The sequence below is a fragment of the Rattus norvegicus genome, chromosome 1 (genome assembly GCF_036323735.1).
Source record: "Rattus norvegicus strain BN/NHsdMcwi chromosome 1, GRCr8, whole genome shotgun sequence".
Taxonomy (NCBI): domain Eukaryota; kingdom Metazoa; phylum Chordata; class Mammalia; order Rodentia; family Muridae; genus Rattus; species Rattus norvegicus.
The window spans coordinates 74307945-74322145 of record NC_086019.1 but is presented as its reverse complement, the minus strand read 5'-3'; the positions used below and the strand labels follow the sequence as shown (position 1 = coordinate 74322145).

At 40.8% G+C, this 14201-nt stretch overlaps 1 protein-coding gene across 3 annotated transcripts in view; it reads right to left on the bottom strand.

Annotated features, from left to right (window-relative positions):
- Pira2 (paired-Ig-like receptor A2) overlaps positions 1 to 14201 on the bottom strand; it is a 54496-nt gene that overhangs the window by 16063 nt on the left and 24232 nt on the right. The gene's annotated exons all lie outside the window — the stretch shown is intronic.

Sequence of the window (14201 nt, the reverse complement as noted above, 5' to 3'; positions counted from 1 at the left end):
CCCTTTCCCGGTTTCCGGGCAAAAATCCCCCTCCCCCCTACCCCCTCTCCTTCCTTATGGGTATTCCCCTCGCAACCCTCCCCCCATTGCCGCCCTCCCCCCAACAGTCTAGTTCACCGGGGGTTCAGTCTTAGCAGGACCCAGGGCTTCCCCTTCCACTGGTGCTCTTACTAAGATATTCATTGGAACCTATGGGGTCAGAGTCCAGGGTCAGTCCATGTATAGTCTTTAGGTAGGCTTAGTCGCTGGAAGCTCTGGTTGCTTGGCATTGTTGTACATATGGGGTCTCGAGCCCCTTCAAACTCTTCCAGTTCTTTCTCTGATTCCTTCAACGGGGGTCCTATTCTCAGTTCAGTGGTTTGCTGCTGGCATTCGCCTATGTATTTGCTGTATTCTGGCTGTGTCTCTCAGGAGCGATCTACATCCAGCTCCTGTCAGTCTGCACTTCTTTGTTTCATCCATCTTGTCTAATTGGGTGGCTGTATATGTATGGGCCACATGTGGGGCAGGCTCTGAATGGGAGTTCCTTCAGTCTCTGTTTTAATCTTTGCCTCTCTCTTCCCTGCCAAGGGTATTCTTGTTCCCCTTTTAGAGAAGGAGTAAAGCATTCACATTTTGATCATCCGTCTTGAGTTTCATTTGTTCTAGGCATCTAGGGTAATTCAAACGTTTGGGCTAATAGCCACTTATCAGTGAGTGCATACCATGTATGTCTTTCTGTGATTGGGTTAGCTCACTCAGGATGAAATTTTCCAGTTCCAACCATTTGCCTACGAATTTCATAAAGGCATTGTTTTTGATAGCTGAGTAATATTCCATTGTATAGATGTACCACATTTTCTGTATCCATTCCTCTGTTGAAGGGCATCTGGGTTCTTTCCAGCTTCTGGCTATTATAAATAAGGCTGCACTGAACATAGTGGAGCACGTGTCTTTTTTATATGTTGGGGCATCTTTTGGGTATATGCCCAAGAGAGGTATAGCTGGATCCTCAGGCAGTTCAATGTCCAATTTTCTGAGGAACCTCCAGACTGATTTCCAGAATGGTTGTACCAGTCTGCAATCCCACCAACAATGGAGGAGTGTTCCTCTTTCTCCGCATCCTCGCCAGCATCTGCTGTCACCTGAGTTTTTGATCTTAGCCATTCTCACTGGTGTGAGGTGAAATCTCAGGGTTGTTTTGATTTGCATTTCCCTTATGACTAAAGATGTTGAACATTTCTCTAGGTGTTTCTCAGCCATTCGGCATTCCTCAGCTGTGAATTCTTTGTTTAGCTCTGAACCCCATTTTTTAATAGGTTTATTTGTCTCCCTGCGGTCTAACTTCTTGAGTTCTTTGTATATTTTGGATATAAGGCCTCTATCTGTTGTAGGATTGGTAAAGATCTTTTCCCAATCTGTTGGTTGCCGTTTTGTCCTAACCACAGTGTCCTTTGCCTTACAGAAGCTTTGCAGTTTTATGAGATCCCATTTGTCGATTCTTGATCTTAGAGCATAAGCCATTGGTGTTTTGTTCAGGAAATTTTTTCCAGTGCCCATGTGTTCCAGATGCTTCCCTAGTTTTTCTTCTATTAGTTTGAGTGTGTCTGGTTTGATGTGGAGGTCCTTGATCCACTTGGACTTAAGCTTTGTACAGGGTGATAAGCAAGGATCTATCTGCATTCTTCTACATGTTGACCTCCAGTTGAACCGGCACCATTTGCTGAAAATGCTATCTTTTTTCCATTGGATGGTTTTGGCTCCTTTGTCAAAAATCAAGTGACCATATGTGTGTGGGTTCATTTCTGGGTCTTCAATTCTGTTCCATTGGTCTATCTGTCTGTCTCTGTACCAATACCATGCAGTTTTTATCACTATTGCTCTGTAATACTGCTTGAGTTCAGGGATAGTGATTCCCCCTGAAGTCCTTTTATTGTTGAGGATAGCTTTAGCTATCCTGGGTTTTTTGTTATTCCAGATGAATTTGCAAATTGTTCTGTCTAACTCTTTGAAGAATTGGATTGGTATTTTGATGGGGATTGCATTGAATCTGTAGATTGCTTTTGGTAAAATGGCCATTTTTACTATATTAATCCTGCCAATCCATGAGCATGGGAGATCTTTCCATCTTCTGAGGTCCTCTTCAATTTCTTTCTTCAGTGTCTTGAAGTTCTTATTGTACAGATCTTTTACTTGCTTGGTTAAAGTCACACCGAGGTACTTTATATTATTTGGGTCTATTATGAAGGGTGTCGTTTCCCTAATTTCTTTCTCGGCTTGTTTCTCTTTTGTGTAGAGGAAGGCAACTCATTTATTTGAGTTAATTTTATACCCAGCCACTTTGCTGAAGTTGTTTATCAGCTTTAGTAGTTCTCTGGTGGAACTTTTGGGATCACTTAAATATACTATCATATCATCTGCAAATAGTGATATTTTGACTTCTTCTTTTCCGATCTGTATCCCCTTGACCTCCTTTTGTTGTCTGATTGCTCTGGCTAGAACTTCAAGAACTATATTGAATAAGTAGGGAGAGAGTGGGGAGCCTTGTCTAGTCCCTGATTTTAGTGGGATTGCTTCAAGTTTCTCTCCATTTAGTTTAATGTTAGCAACTGGTTTGCTGTATATGGCTATTACTATGTTTAGGTATGGGCCTTGAATTCCTATTCTTTCCAGGACTTTTATCATGAAGGGGTGTTGAATTTTGTCAAATGCTTTCTCAGCATCTAATGAAATGATCATGTGGTTTTGTTCTTTCAGTTTGTTTATATAATGGATCACGTTGATGGTTTTCCGTATATTAAACCATCCCTGCATGCCTGGGATGAAGCCTACTTGATCATGGTGGATGATTGTTTTGATGTGCTCTTGGATTCGGTTTGCCAGAATTTTATTGAGTATTTTTGCGTCGATATTCATAAGGGAAATTGGTCTGAAGTTCTCTTTATTTGTTGGGTCTTTGTGTGGTTTAGGTATAAGAGTAATTGTGGCTTCATAGAAGGAATTCGGGAGTGATCCATCGGTTTCAATTTTGTGGAATAGTTTGGATAATATTGGTATGAGGTCTTCTATGAAGGTTTGATAGAATTCTGCACTAAACCCGTCTGGACCTGGGCTCTTTTTGGTTGGGAGACCTTTAATGACTGCTTCTATTTCCTTAGGAGTTATGGGGTTGTTTAACTGGTTTATCTGTTCCTGATTTAACTTCAGTACCTGGTATTTGTCTAGGAAATTGTCCATTTCCTGTAGATTTTCAAGTTTTGTTGAATATAGGCTTTTATAGTAAGATCTGATGATTTTTTGAATTTCCTCTGAATCTGTAGTTGTGTCTCCCTTTTCATTTCTGATTTTGTTAATTTGGACACACTCTCTCGGTCCTCTCGTTAGTCTGGCCAAGGGTTTATCTATCTTGTTGATTTTCTCAAAGAACCAACTTTTGGTTCTGTTGATTCTTTCTATGGTCCTTTTTGTTTCTACTTGGTTGATTTCAACTCTGAGTTTGATTGTTTCCTGCCTTCTACTCCTCCTGGGTGTATTTGCTTCTTTTTGCTCTAGAGCTTTTAGGTGTGCTGTCAAGCTGCTGACATATGCTCTTTCCTGTTTCTTTCTGCAGGCACACAGCGCTATGAGTTTTCCTCTTAGCACAGCTTTCATTGTGTCCCATAAGTTTGGGTATGTTGTACCTTCATTTTCATTAAATTCTAAAAAGTTTTTAATTTCTTTATTTCTTCCTTGACCAGGTTATCATTGAGTAGAGCATTGTTCAATTTCCACGTATATGTGGGCATTCTTCCCTTATTGTTATTGAAGACCAGTTTTAGGCCGTGGTGGTCTGATAGCACGCATGGGATTATTTCTATCTTTCTGTACCTGTTGAGGCCCGTTTTTTGACCAAGTATATGGTCAATTTTGGAGAAAGTACCATGAGGAGCTGAGAAGAAGGTATATCCTTTTGCTTTAGGATAGAATGTTCTATAAATATCTGTTAAGTCCATTTGGCTCATGACTTCTCTTAGTCTGTCTACGTCTCTGTTTAATTTCTTTCTTTTTTTTTATTATTATTAACTTGAGTATTTCTTATATACATTTCGAGTGTTATTCCCTTTCCCAGTTTCCGGGCAAACATCCCCCTCCCCCCTCCCCTTTCTTATCGATGTTCCCCTCCCCACCCTCCCCCCATTGTCGCCCTCCCCCCAACAGTCTAGTTCACTGGGGGTTCAGTCTTAGCAGGACCTAGGGCTTCCCCTTCCACTGGTGCTCTTACTAGGATATTCATTGCTACCTATGAGGTCAGAGTCCAGGGTCAGTCCATGTATAGTCTTTAGGTAGTGGCTTAGTCCCTGGAAGCTCTGGTTGCTTGGCATTGTTGTACATATGGGGTCTCGAGCCCCTTCAAGCTCTTCCAGTTCTTTCTCTGATTCCTTCAACGGGGGTCCTATTCTCAGTTCAGTGGTTTGCTGCTGGTATTCGCCTCTGTATTTGCTGTATTCTGGCTGTGTCTCTCAGGAGCGATCTACATCCGGCTCCTGTCGGTCTGCACTTCTTTGCTTCATCAATCTTGTCTAATTGGGTGGCTGTACATGTATGGGCCACATGTGGGGCAGGCTCTGAATGGGTGTTCCTTCAGTCTCTGTTTTAATCTTTGCCTCTCTCTTCCCTGCCAAGGGTATTCTTGTTCCCCTTTTAAAGAAGGAGTGAACCATTCACATTTTGATCATCTGTCTTGAGTTTCATTTGTTCTAGGCATCTAGGGTAATTCAAGCATTTGGGCTAATAGCCACTTATCAGTGAGTGCATACCATGTATGTCTTTCTGTGTTTGGGTTAGCTCACTCAGGATGATATTTTCCAGTTCCAGCCATTTGCCTACGAATTTCATAAAGTCGTTGTTTTTGATAGCTGAGTAATATTCCATTGTGTAGATGTACCACATTTTCTGTATCCATTCCTCTGTTGAAGGGCATCTGGGTTCTTTCCAGCTTCTGGCTATTATAAATAAGGCTGCAGTGAACATAGTGGAGCACGTGTCTTTTTTATGTGTTGGGGCATCTTTTGGGTATATGCCCAAGAGAGGTATAGCTGGATCCTCAGGCAGTTCAATGTCCAATTTTCTGAGGATCCTCCAGACTGATTTCCAGAATGGTTTTACCAGTTTGCAATCCCACCAACAATGGAGGAGTGTTCCTCTTTCTCCACATCCTCGCCAGCATCTGTTGTCCCCTGAGTTTTTGATCTTAGCCATTCTCACTGGTGTGAGGTGAAATCTCAGGGTTGTTTTGATTTGCATTTCCCTTATGACTAAAGATGTTGAACATTTCTTTAGGTGTTTCTCAGCCATTCGGCATTCCTCAGCTGTGAATTCTTTGTTTAGCTCTGAGCCCCATTTTTTAATAGGGTTATTTGTCTCCCTGCGGTCTAACTTCTTGAGTTCTTTGTATATTTTGGATATAAGGCCTCTATCTGTTGTAGGATTGGTAAAGATCTTTTCCCAATCTGTTGGTTGCCGTTTTGTCCTAACCACAGTGTCCTTTGCCTTACAGAAGCTTTGCAGTTTTATGAGATCCCATTTGTCAATTCTTGATCTTAGAGCGTAAGCCATTGGTGTTTTGTTCAGGAAATTTTTTTCAGTGCCCATGTGTTCCAGATGCTTCCCTAGTTTTTCTTCTATTAGTTTGAGTGTGTCTGGTTTGATGTGGAGGTCCTTGATCCACTTGGACTTAAGCTTTGTACAGGGTGATAAGCATGGATCGATCTGCATTCTTCTACATGTTGACCTCCAGTTGAACCAGCACCATTTGCTGAAAATGCTATCTTTTTTCCATTGGATGGTTTTGGCTCCTTTGTCAAAAATCAAGTGACCATATGTGTGTGGGTTCATTTCTGGGTCTTCAATTCTATTCCATTGGTCTATCTGTCTGTCTCTGTACCAATACCATGCAGTTTTTATCACTATTGCTCTGTAATACTGCTTGAGTTCAGGGATAGTGATTCCCCCTGAAGTCCTTTCATTGTTGAGGATAGCTTTAGCTATCCTGGGTTTTTTGTTATTCCAGATGAATTTGCAAATTGTTCTGTCTAACTCTTTGAAGAATTGGATTGGTATTTTGATGGGGATTGCATTGAATCTGTAGATCGCTTTTGGTAAAATGGCCATTTTTACTATATTAATCCTGCCAATCCATGAGCATGGGAGATCTTTCCATCTTCTGAGGTCTTCTTCAATTTCCTTCTTCAGTGTCTTGAAGTTCTTATTGTACAGATCTTTTACTTGCTTTGTTAAAGTCACTCCGAGGTACTTTATATTATTTGGGTCTATTATGAAGGGTGTCGTTTCCCTAATTTCTTTCTCGGCTTGTTTCTCTTTTGTATAGAGGAAGGCAACTCATTTATTTGAGTTAATTTTATACCCAGCCACTTTGCTGAAGTTGTTTATCAGCTTTAGTAGTTCTCTGGTGGAACTTTTGGGATCACTTAAATATACTATCATATCATCTGCAAATAGTGATATTTTGACTTCTTCTTTTCCGATCTGTATCCCCTTGACCTCCTTTTGTTGTCTGATTGCTCTGGCTAGAACTTCAAGAACTATATTGAATAAGTAGGGAGAGAGTGGGGAGCCTTGTCTAGTCCCTGATTTTAGTGGGATTGCTTCAAGTTTCTCTCCATTTAGTTTAATGTTAGCAACTGGTTTGCTGTATATGGCTATTACTATGTTTAGGTATGGGCCTTGAATTCCTATTCTTTCCAGGACTTTTATCATGAAGGGGTGTTGAATTTTGTCAAATGCTTTCTCAGCATCTAATGAAATGATCATGTGGTTTTGTTCTTTCAGTTTGTTTATATAATGGATCACGTTGATGGTTTTCCGTATATTAAACCATCCCTGCATGCCTGGGATGAAGCCTACTTGATCATGGTGGATGATTGTTTTGATGTGCTCTTGGATTCGGTTTGCCAGAATTTTATTGAGTATTTTTGCGTCGATATTCATAAGGGAAATTGGTCTGAAGTTCTCTTTATTTGTTGGGTCTTTGTGTGGTTTAGGTATAAGAGTAATTGTGGCTTCATAGAAGGAATTCGGGAGTGATCCATCGGTTTCAATTTTGTGGAATAGTTTGGATAATATTGGTATGAGGTCTTCTATGAAGGTTTGATAGAATTCTGCACTAAACCCGTCTGGACCTGGGCTCTTTTTGGTTGGGAGACCTTTAATGACTGCTTCTATTTCCTTAGGAGTTATGGGGTTGTTTAACTGGTTTATCTGTTCCTGATTTAACTTCAGTACCTGGTATTTGTCTAGGAAATTGTCCATTTCCTGTAGATTTTCAAGTTTTGTTGAATATAGGCTTTTATAGTAAGATCTGATGATTTTTTGAATTTCCTCTGAATCTGTAGTTGTGTCTCCCTTTTCATTTCTGATTTTGTTAATTTGGACACACTCTCTCGGTCCTCTCGTTAGTCTGGCCAAGGGTTTATCTATCTTGTTGATTTTCTCAAAGAACCAACTTTTGGTTCTGTTGATTCTTTCTATGGTCCTTTTTGTTTCTACTTGGTTGATTTCAACTCTGAGTTTGATTGTTTCCTGCCTTCTACTCCTCCTGGGTGTATTTGCTTCTTTTTGCTCTAGAGCTTTTAGGTGTGCTGTCAAGCTGCTGACATATGCTCTTTCCTGTTTCTTTCTGCAGGCACACAGCGCTATGAGTTTTCCTCTTAGCACAGCTTTCATTGTGTCCCATAAGTTTGGGTATGTTGTACCTTCATTTTCATTAAATTCTAAAAAGTTTTTAATTTCTTTATTTCTTCCTTGACCAGGTTATCATTGAGTAGAGCATTGTTCAATTTCCACGTATATGTGGGCATTCTTCCCTTATTGTTATTGAAGACCAGTTTTAGGCCGTGGTGGTCTGATAGCACGCATGGGATTATTTCTATCTTTCTGTACCTGTTGAGGCCCGTTTTTTGACCAAGTATATGGTCAATTTTGGAGAAAGTACCATGAGGAGCTGAGAAGAAGGTATATCCTTTTGCTTTAGGATAGAATGTTCTATAAATATCTGTTAAGTCCATTTGGCTCATGACTTCTCTTAGTCTGTCTACGTCTCTGTTTAATTTCTTTCTTTTTTTTTATTATTATTAACTTGAGTATTTCTTATATACATTTCGAGTGTTATTCCCTTTCCCAGTTTCCGGGCAAACATCCCCCTCCCCCCTCCCCTTTCTTATCGATGTTCCCCTCCCCACCCTCCCCCCATTGTCGCCCTCCCCCCAACAGTCTAGTTCACTGGGGGTTCAGTCTTAGCAGGACCTAGGGCTTCCCCTTCCACTGGTGCTCTTACTAGGATATTCATTGCTACCTATGAGGTCAGAGTCCAGGGTCAGTCCATGTATAGTCTTTAGGTAGTGGCTTAGTCCCTGGAAGCTCTGGTTGCTTGGCATTGTTGTACATATGGGGTCTCGAGCCCCTTCAAGCTCTTCCAGTTCTTTCTCTGATTCCTTCAACGGGGGTCCTATTCTCAGTTCAGTGGTTTGCTGCTGGTATTCGCCTCTGTATTTGCTGTATTCTGGCTGTGTCTCTCAGGAGCGATCTACATCCGGCTCCTGTCGGTCTGCACTTCTTTGCTTCATCAATCTTGTCTAATTGGGTGGCTGTACATGTATGGGCCACATGTGGGGCAGGCTCTGAATGGGTGTTCCTTCAGTCTCTGTTTTAATCTTTGCCTCTCTCTTCCCTGCCAAGGGTATTCTTGTTCCCCTTTTAAAGAAGGAGTGAACCATTCACATTTTGATCATCTGTCTTGAGTTTCATTTGTTCTAGGCATCTAGGGTAATTCAAGCATTTGGGCTAATAGCCACTTATCAGTGAGTGCATACCATGTATGTCTTTCTGTGTTTGGGTTAGCTCACTCAGGATGATATTTTCCAGTTCCAGCCATTTGCCTACGAATTTCATAAAGTCGTTGTTTTTGATAGCTGAGTAATATTCCATTGTGTAGATGTACCACATTTTCTGTATCCATTCCTCTGTTGAAGGGCATCTGGGTTCTTTCCAGCTTCTGGCTATTATAAATAAGGCTGCAGTGAACATAGTGGAGCACGTGTCTTTTTTATGTGTTGGGGCATCTTTTGGGTATATGCCCAAGAGAGGTATAGCTGGATCCTCAGGCAGTTCAATGTCCAATTTTCTGAGGATCCTCCAGACTGATTTCCAGAATGGTTTTACCAGTTTGCAATCCCACCAACAATGGAGGAGTGTTCCTCTTTCTCCACATCCTCGCCAGCATCTGTTGTCCCCTGAGTTTTTGATCTTAGCCATTCTCACTGGTGTGAGGTGAAATCTCAGGGTTGTTTTGATTTGCATTTCCCTTATGACTAAAGATGTTGAACATTTCTTTAGGTGTTTCTCAGCCATTCGGCATTCCTCAGCTGTGAATTCTTTGTTTAGCTCTGAGCCCCATTTTTTAATAGGGTTATTTGTCTCCCTGCGGTCTAACTTCTTGAGTTCTTTGTATATTTTGGATATAAGGCCTCTATCTGTTGTAGGATTGGTAAAGATCTTTTCCCAATCTGTTGGTTGCCGTTTTGTCCTAACCACAGTGTCCTTTGCCTTACAGAAGCTTTGCAGTTTTATGAGATCCCATTTGTCAATTCTTGATCTTAGAGCGTAAGCCATTGGTGTTTTGTTCAGGAAATTTTTTTCAGTGCCCATGTGTTCCAGATGCTTCCCTAGTTTTTCTTCTATTAGTTTGAGTGTGTCTGGTTTGATGTGGAGGTCCTTGATCCACTTGGACTTAAGCTTTGTACAGGGTGATAAGCATGGATCGATCTGCATTCTTCTACATGTTGACCTCCAGTTGAACCAGCACCATTTGCTGAAAATGCTATCTTTTTTCCATTGGATGGTTTTGGCTCCTTTGTCAAAAATCAAGTGACCATATGTGTGTGGGTTCATTTCTGGGTCTTCAATTCTATTCCATTGGTCTATCTGTCTGTCTCTGTACCAATACCATGCAGTTTTTATCACTATTGCTCTGTAATACTGCTTGAGTTCAGGGATAGTGATTCCCCCTGAAGTCCTTTCATTGTTGAGGATAGCTTTAGCTATCCTGGGTTTTTTGTTATTCCAGATGAATTTGCAAATTGTTCTGTCTAACTCTTTGAAGAATTGGATTGGTATTTTGATGGGGATTGCATTGAATCTGTAGATCGCTTTTGGTAAAATGGCCATTTTTACTATATTAATCCTGCCAATCCATGAGCATGGGAGATCTTTCCATCTTCTGAGGTCTTCTTCAATTTCCTTCTTCAGTGTCTTGAAGTTCTTATTGTACAGATCTTTTACTTGCTTTGTTAAAGTCACTCCGAGGTACTTTATATTATTTGGGTCTATTATGAAGGGTGTCGTTTCCCTAATTTCTTTCTCGGCTTGTTTCTCTTTTGTATAGAGGAAGGCAACTCATTTATTTGAGTTAATTTTATACCCAGCCACTTTGCTGAAGTTGTTTATCAGCTTTAGTAGTTCTCTGGTGGAACTTTTGGGATCACTTAAATATACTATCATATCATCTGCAAATAGTGATATTTTGACTTCTTCTTTTCCGATCTGTATCCCCTTGACCTCCTTTTGTTGTCTGATTGCTCTGGCTAGAACTTCAAGAACTATATTGAATAAGTAGGGAGAGAGTGGGGAGCCTTGTCTAGTCCCTGATTTTAGTGGGATTGCTTCAAGTTTCTCTCCATTTAGTTTAATGTTAGCAACTGGTTTGCTGTATATGGCTATTACTATGTTTAGGTATGGGCCTTGAATTCCTATTCTTTCCAGGACTTTTATCATGAAGGGGTGTTGAATTTTGTCAAATGCTTTCTCAGCATCTAATGAAATGATCATGTGGTTTTGTTCTTTCAGTTTGTTTATATAATGGATCACGTTGATGGTTTTCCGTATATTAAACCATCCCTGCATGCCTGGGATGAAGCCTACTTGATCATGGTGGATGATTGTTTTGATGTGCTCTTGGATTCGGTTTGCCAGAATTTTATTGAGTATTTTTGCGTCGATATTCATAAGGGAAATTGGTCTGAAGTTCTCTTTATTTGTTGGGTCTTTGTGTGGTTTAGGTATAAGAGTAATTGTGGCTTCATAGAAGGAATTCGGGAGTGATCCATCGGTTTCAATTTTGTGGAATAGTTTGGATAATATTGGTATGAGGTCTTCTATGAAGGTTTGATAGAATTCTGCACTAAACCCGTCTGGACCTGGGCTCTTTTTGGTTGGGAGACCTTTAATGACTGCTTCTATTTCCTTAGGAGTTATGGGGTTGTTTAACTGGTTTATCTGTTCCTGATTTAACTTCAGTACCTGGTATTTGTCTAGGAAATTGTCCATTTCCTGTAGATTTTCAAGTTTTGTTGAATATAGGCTTTTATAGTAAGATCTGATGATTTTTTGAATTTCCTCTGAATCTGTAGTTGTGTCTCCCTTTTCATTTCTGATTTTGTTAATTTGGACACACTCTCTCGGTCCTCTCGTTAGTCTGGCCAAGGGTTTATCTATCTTGTTGATTTTCTCAAAGAACCAACTTTTGGTTCTGTTGATTCTTTCTATGGTCCTTTTTGTTTCTACTTGGTTGATTTCAACTCTGAGTTTGATTGTTTCCTGCCTTCTACTCCTCCTGGGTGTATTTGCTTCTTTTTGCTCTAGAGCTTTTAGGTGTGCTGTCAAGCTGCTGACATATGCTCTTTCCTGTTTCTTTCTGCAGGCACACAGCGCTATGAGTTTTCCTCTTAGCACAGCTTTCATTGTGTCCCATAAGTTTGGGTATGTTGTACCTTCATTTTCATTAAATTCTAAAAAGTTTTTAATTTCTTTATTTCTTCCTTGACCAGGTTATCATTGAGTAGAGCATTGTTCAATTTCCACGTATATGTGGGCATTCTTCCCTTATTGTTATTGAAGACCAGTTTTAGGCCGTGGTGGTCTGATAGCACGCATGGGATTATTTCTATCTTTCTGTACCTGTTGAGGCCCGTTTTTTGACCAAGTATATGGTCAATTTTGGAGAAAGTACCATGAGGAGCTGAGAAGAAGGTATATCCTTTTGCTTTAGGATAGAATGTTCTATAAATATCTGTTAAGTCCATTTGGCTCATGACTTCTCTTAGTCTGTCTACGTCTCTGTTTAATTTCTTTCTTTTTTTTTATTATTATTAACTTGAGTATTTCTTATATACATTTCGAGTGTTATTCCCTTTCCCAGTTTCCGGGCAAACATCCCCCTCCCCCCTCCCCTTTCTTATCGATGTTCCCCTCCCCACCCTCCCCCCATTGTCGCCCTCCCCCCAACAGTCTAGTTCACTGGGGGTTCAGTCTTAGCAGGACCTAGGGCTTCCCCTTCCACTGGTGCTCTTACTAGGATATTCATTGCTACCTATGAGGTCAGAGTCCAGGGTCAGTCCATGTATAGTCTTTAGGTAGTGGCTTAGTCCCTGGAAGCTCTGGTTGCTTGGCATTGTTGTACATATGGGGTCTCGAGCCCCTTCAAGCTCTTCCAGTTCTTTCTCTGATTCCTTCAACGGGGGTCCTATTCTCAGTTCAGTGGTTTGCTGCTGGTATTCGCCTCTGTATTTGCTGTATTCTGGCTGTGTCTCTCAGGAGCGATCTACATCCGGCTCCTGTCGGTCTGCACTTCTTTGCTTCATCAATCTTGTCTAATTGGGTGGCTGTACATGTATGGGCCACATGTGGGGCAGGCTCTGAATGGGTGTTCCTTCAGTCTCTGTTTTAATCTTTGCCTCTCTCTTCCCTGCCAAGGGTATTCTTGTTCCCCTTTTAAAGAAGGAGTGAACCATTCACATTTTGATCATCTGTCTTGAGTTTCATTTGTTCTAGGCATCTAGGGTAATTCAAGCATTTGGGCTAATAGCCACTTATCAGTGAGTGCATACCATGTATGTCTTTCTGTGTTTGGGTTAGCTCACTCAGGATGATATTTTCCAGTTCCAGCCATTTGCCTACGAATTTCATAAAGTCGTTGTTTTTGATAGCTGAGTAATATTCCATTGTGTAGATGTACCACATTTTCTGTATCCATTCCTCTGTTGAAGGGCATCTGGGTTCTTTCCAGCTTCTGGCTATTATAAATAAGGCTGCAGTGAACATAGTGGAGCACGTGTCTTTTTTATGTGTTGGGGCATCTTTTGGGTATATGCCCAAGAGAGGTATAGCTGGATCCTCAGGCAGTTCAATGTCCAATTTTCTGAGGATCCTCCAGACTGATTTCCAGAATGGTTTTACCAGTTTGCAATCCCACCAACAATGGAGGAGTGTTCCTCTTTCTCCACATCCTCGCCAGCATCTGTTGTCCCCTGAGTTTTTGATCTTAGCCATTCTCACTGGTGTGAGGTGAAATCTCAGGGTTGTTTTGATTTGCATTTCCCTTATGACTAAAGATGTTGAACATTTCTTTAGGTGTTTCTCAGCCATTCGGCATTCCTCAGCTGTGAATTCTTTGTTTAGCTCTGAGCCCCATTTTTTAATAGGGTTATTTGTCTCCCTGCGGTCTAACTTCTTGAGTTCTTTGTATATTTTGGATATAAGGCCTCTATCTGTTGTAGGATTGGTAAAGATCTTTTCCCAATCTGTTGGTTGCCGTTTTGTCCTAACCACAGTGTCCTTTGCCTTACAGAAGCTTTGCAGTTTTATGAGATCCCATTTGTCAATTCTTGATCTTAGAGCGTAAGCCATTGGTGTTTTGTTCAGGAAATTTTTTTCAGTGCCCATGTGTTCCAGATGCTTCCCTAGTTTTTCTTCTATTAGTTTGAGTGTGTCTGGTTTGATGTGGAGGTCCTTGATCCACTTGGACTTAAGCTTTGTACAGGGTGATAAGCATGGATCGATCTGCATTCTTCTACATGTTGACCTCCAGTTGAACCAGCACCATTTGCTGAAAATGCTATCTTTTTTCCATTGGATGGTTTTGGCTCCTTTGTCAAAAATCAAGTGACCATATGTGTGTGGGTTCATTTCTGGGTCTTCAATTCTATTCCATTGGTCTATCTGTCTGTCTCTGTACCAATACCATGCAGTTTTTATCACTATTGCTCTGTAATACTGCTTGAGTTCAGGGATAGTGATTCCCCCTGAAGTCCTTTCATTGTTGAGGATAGCTTTAGCTATCCTGGGTTTTTTGTTATTCCAGATGAATTTGCAAATTGTTCTGTCTAACTCTT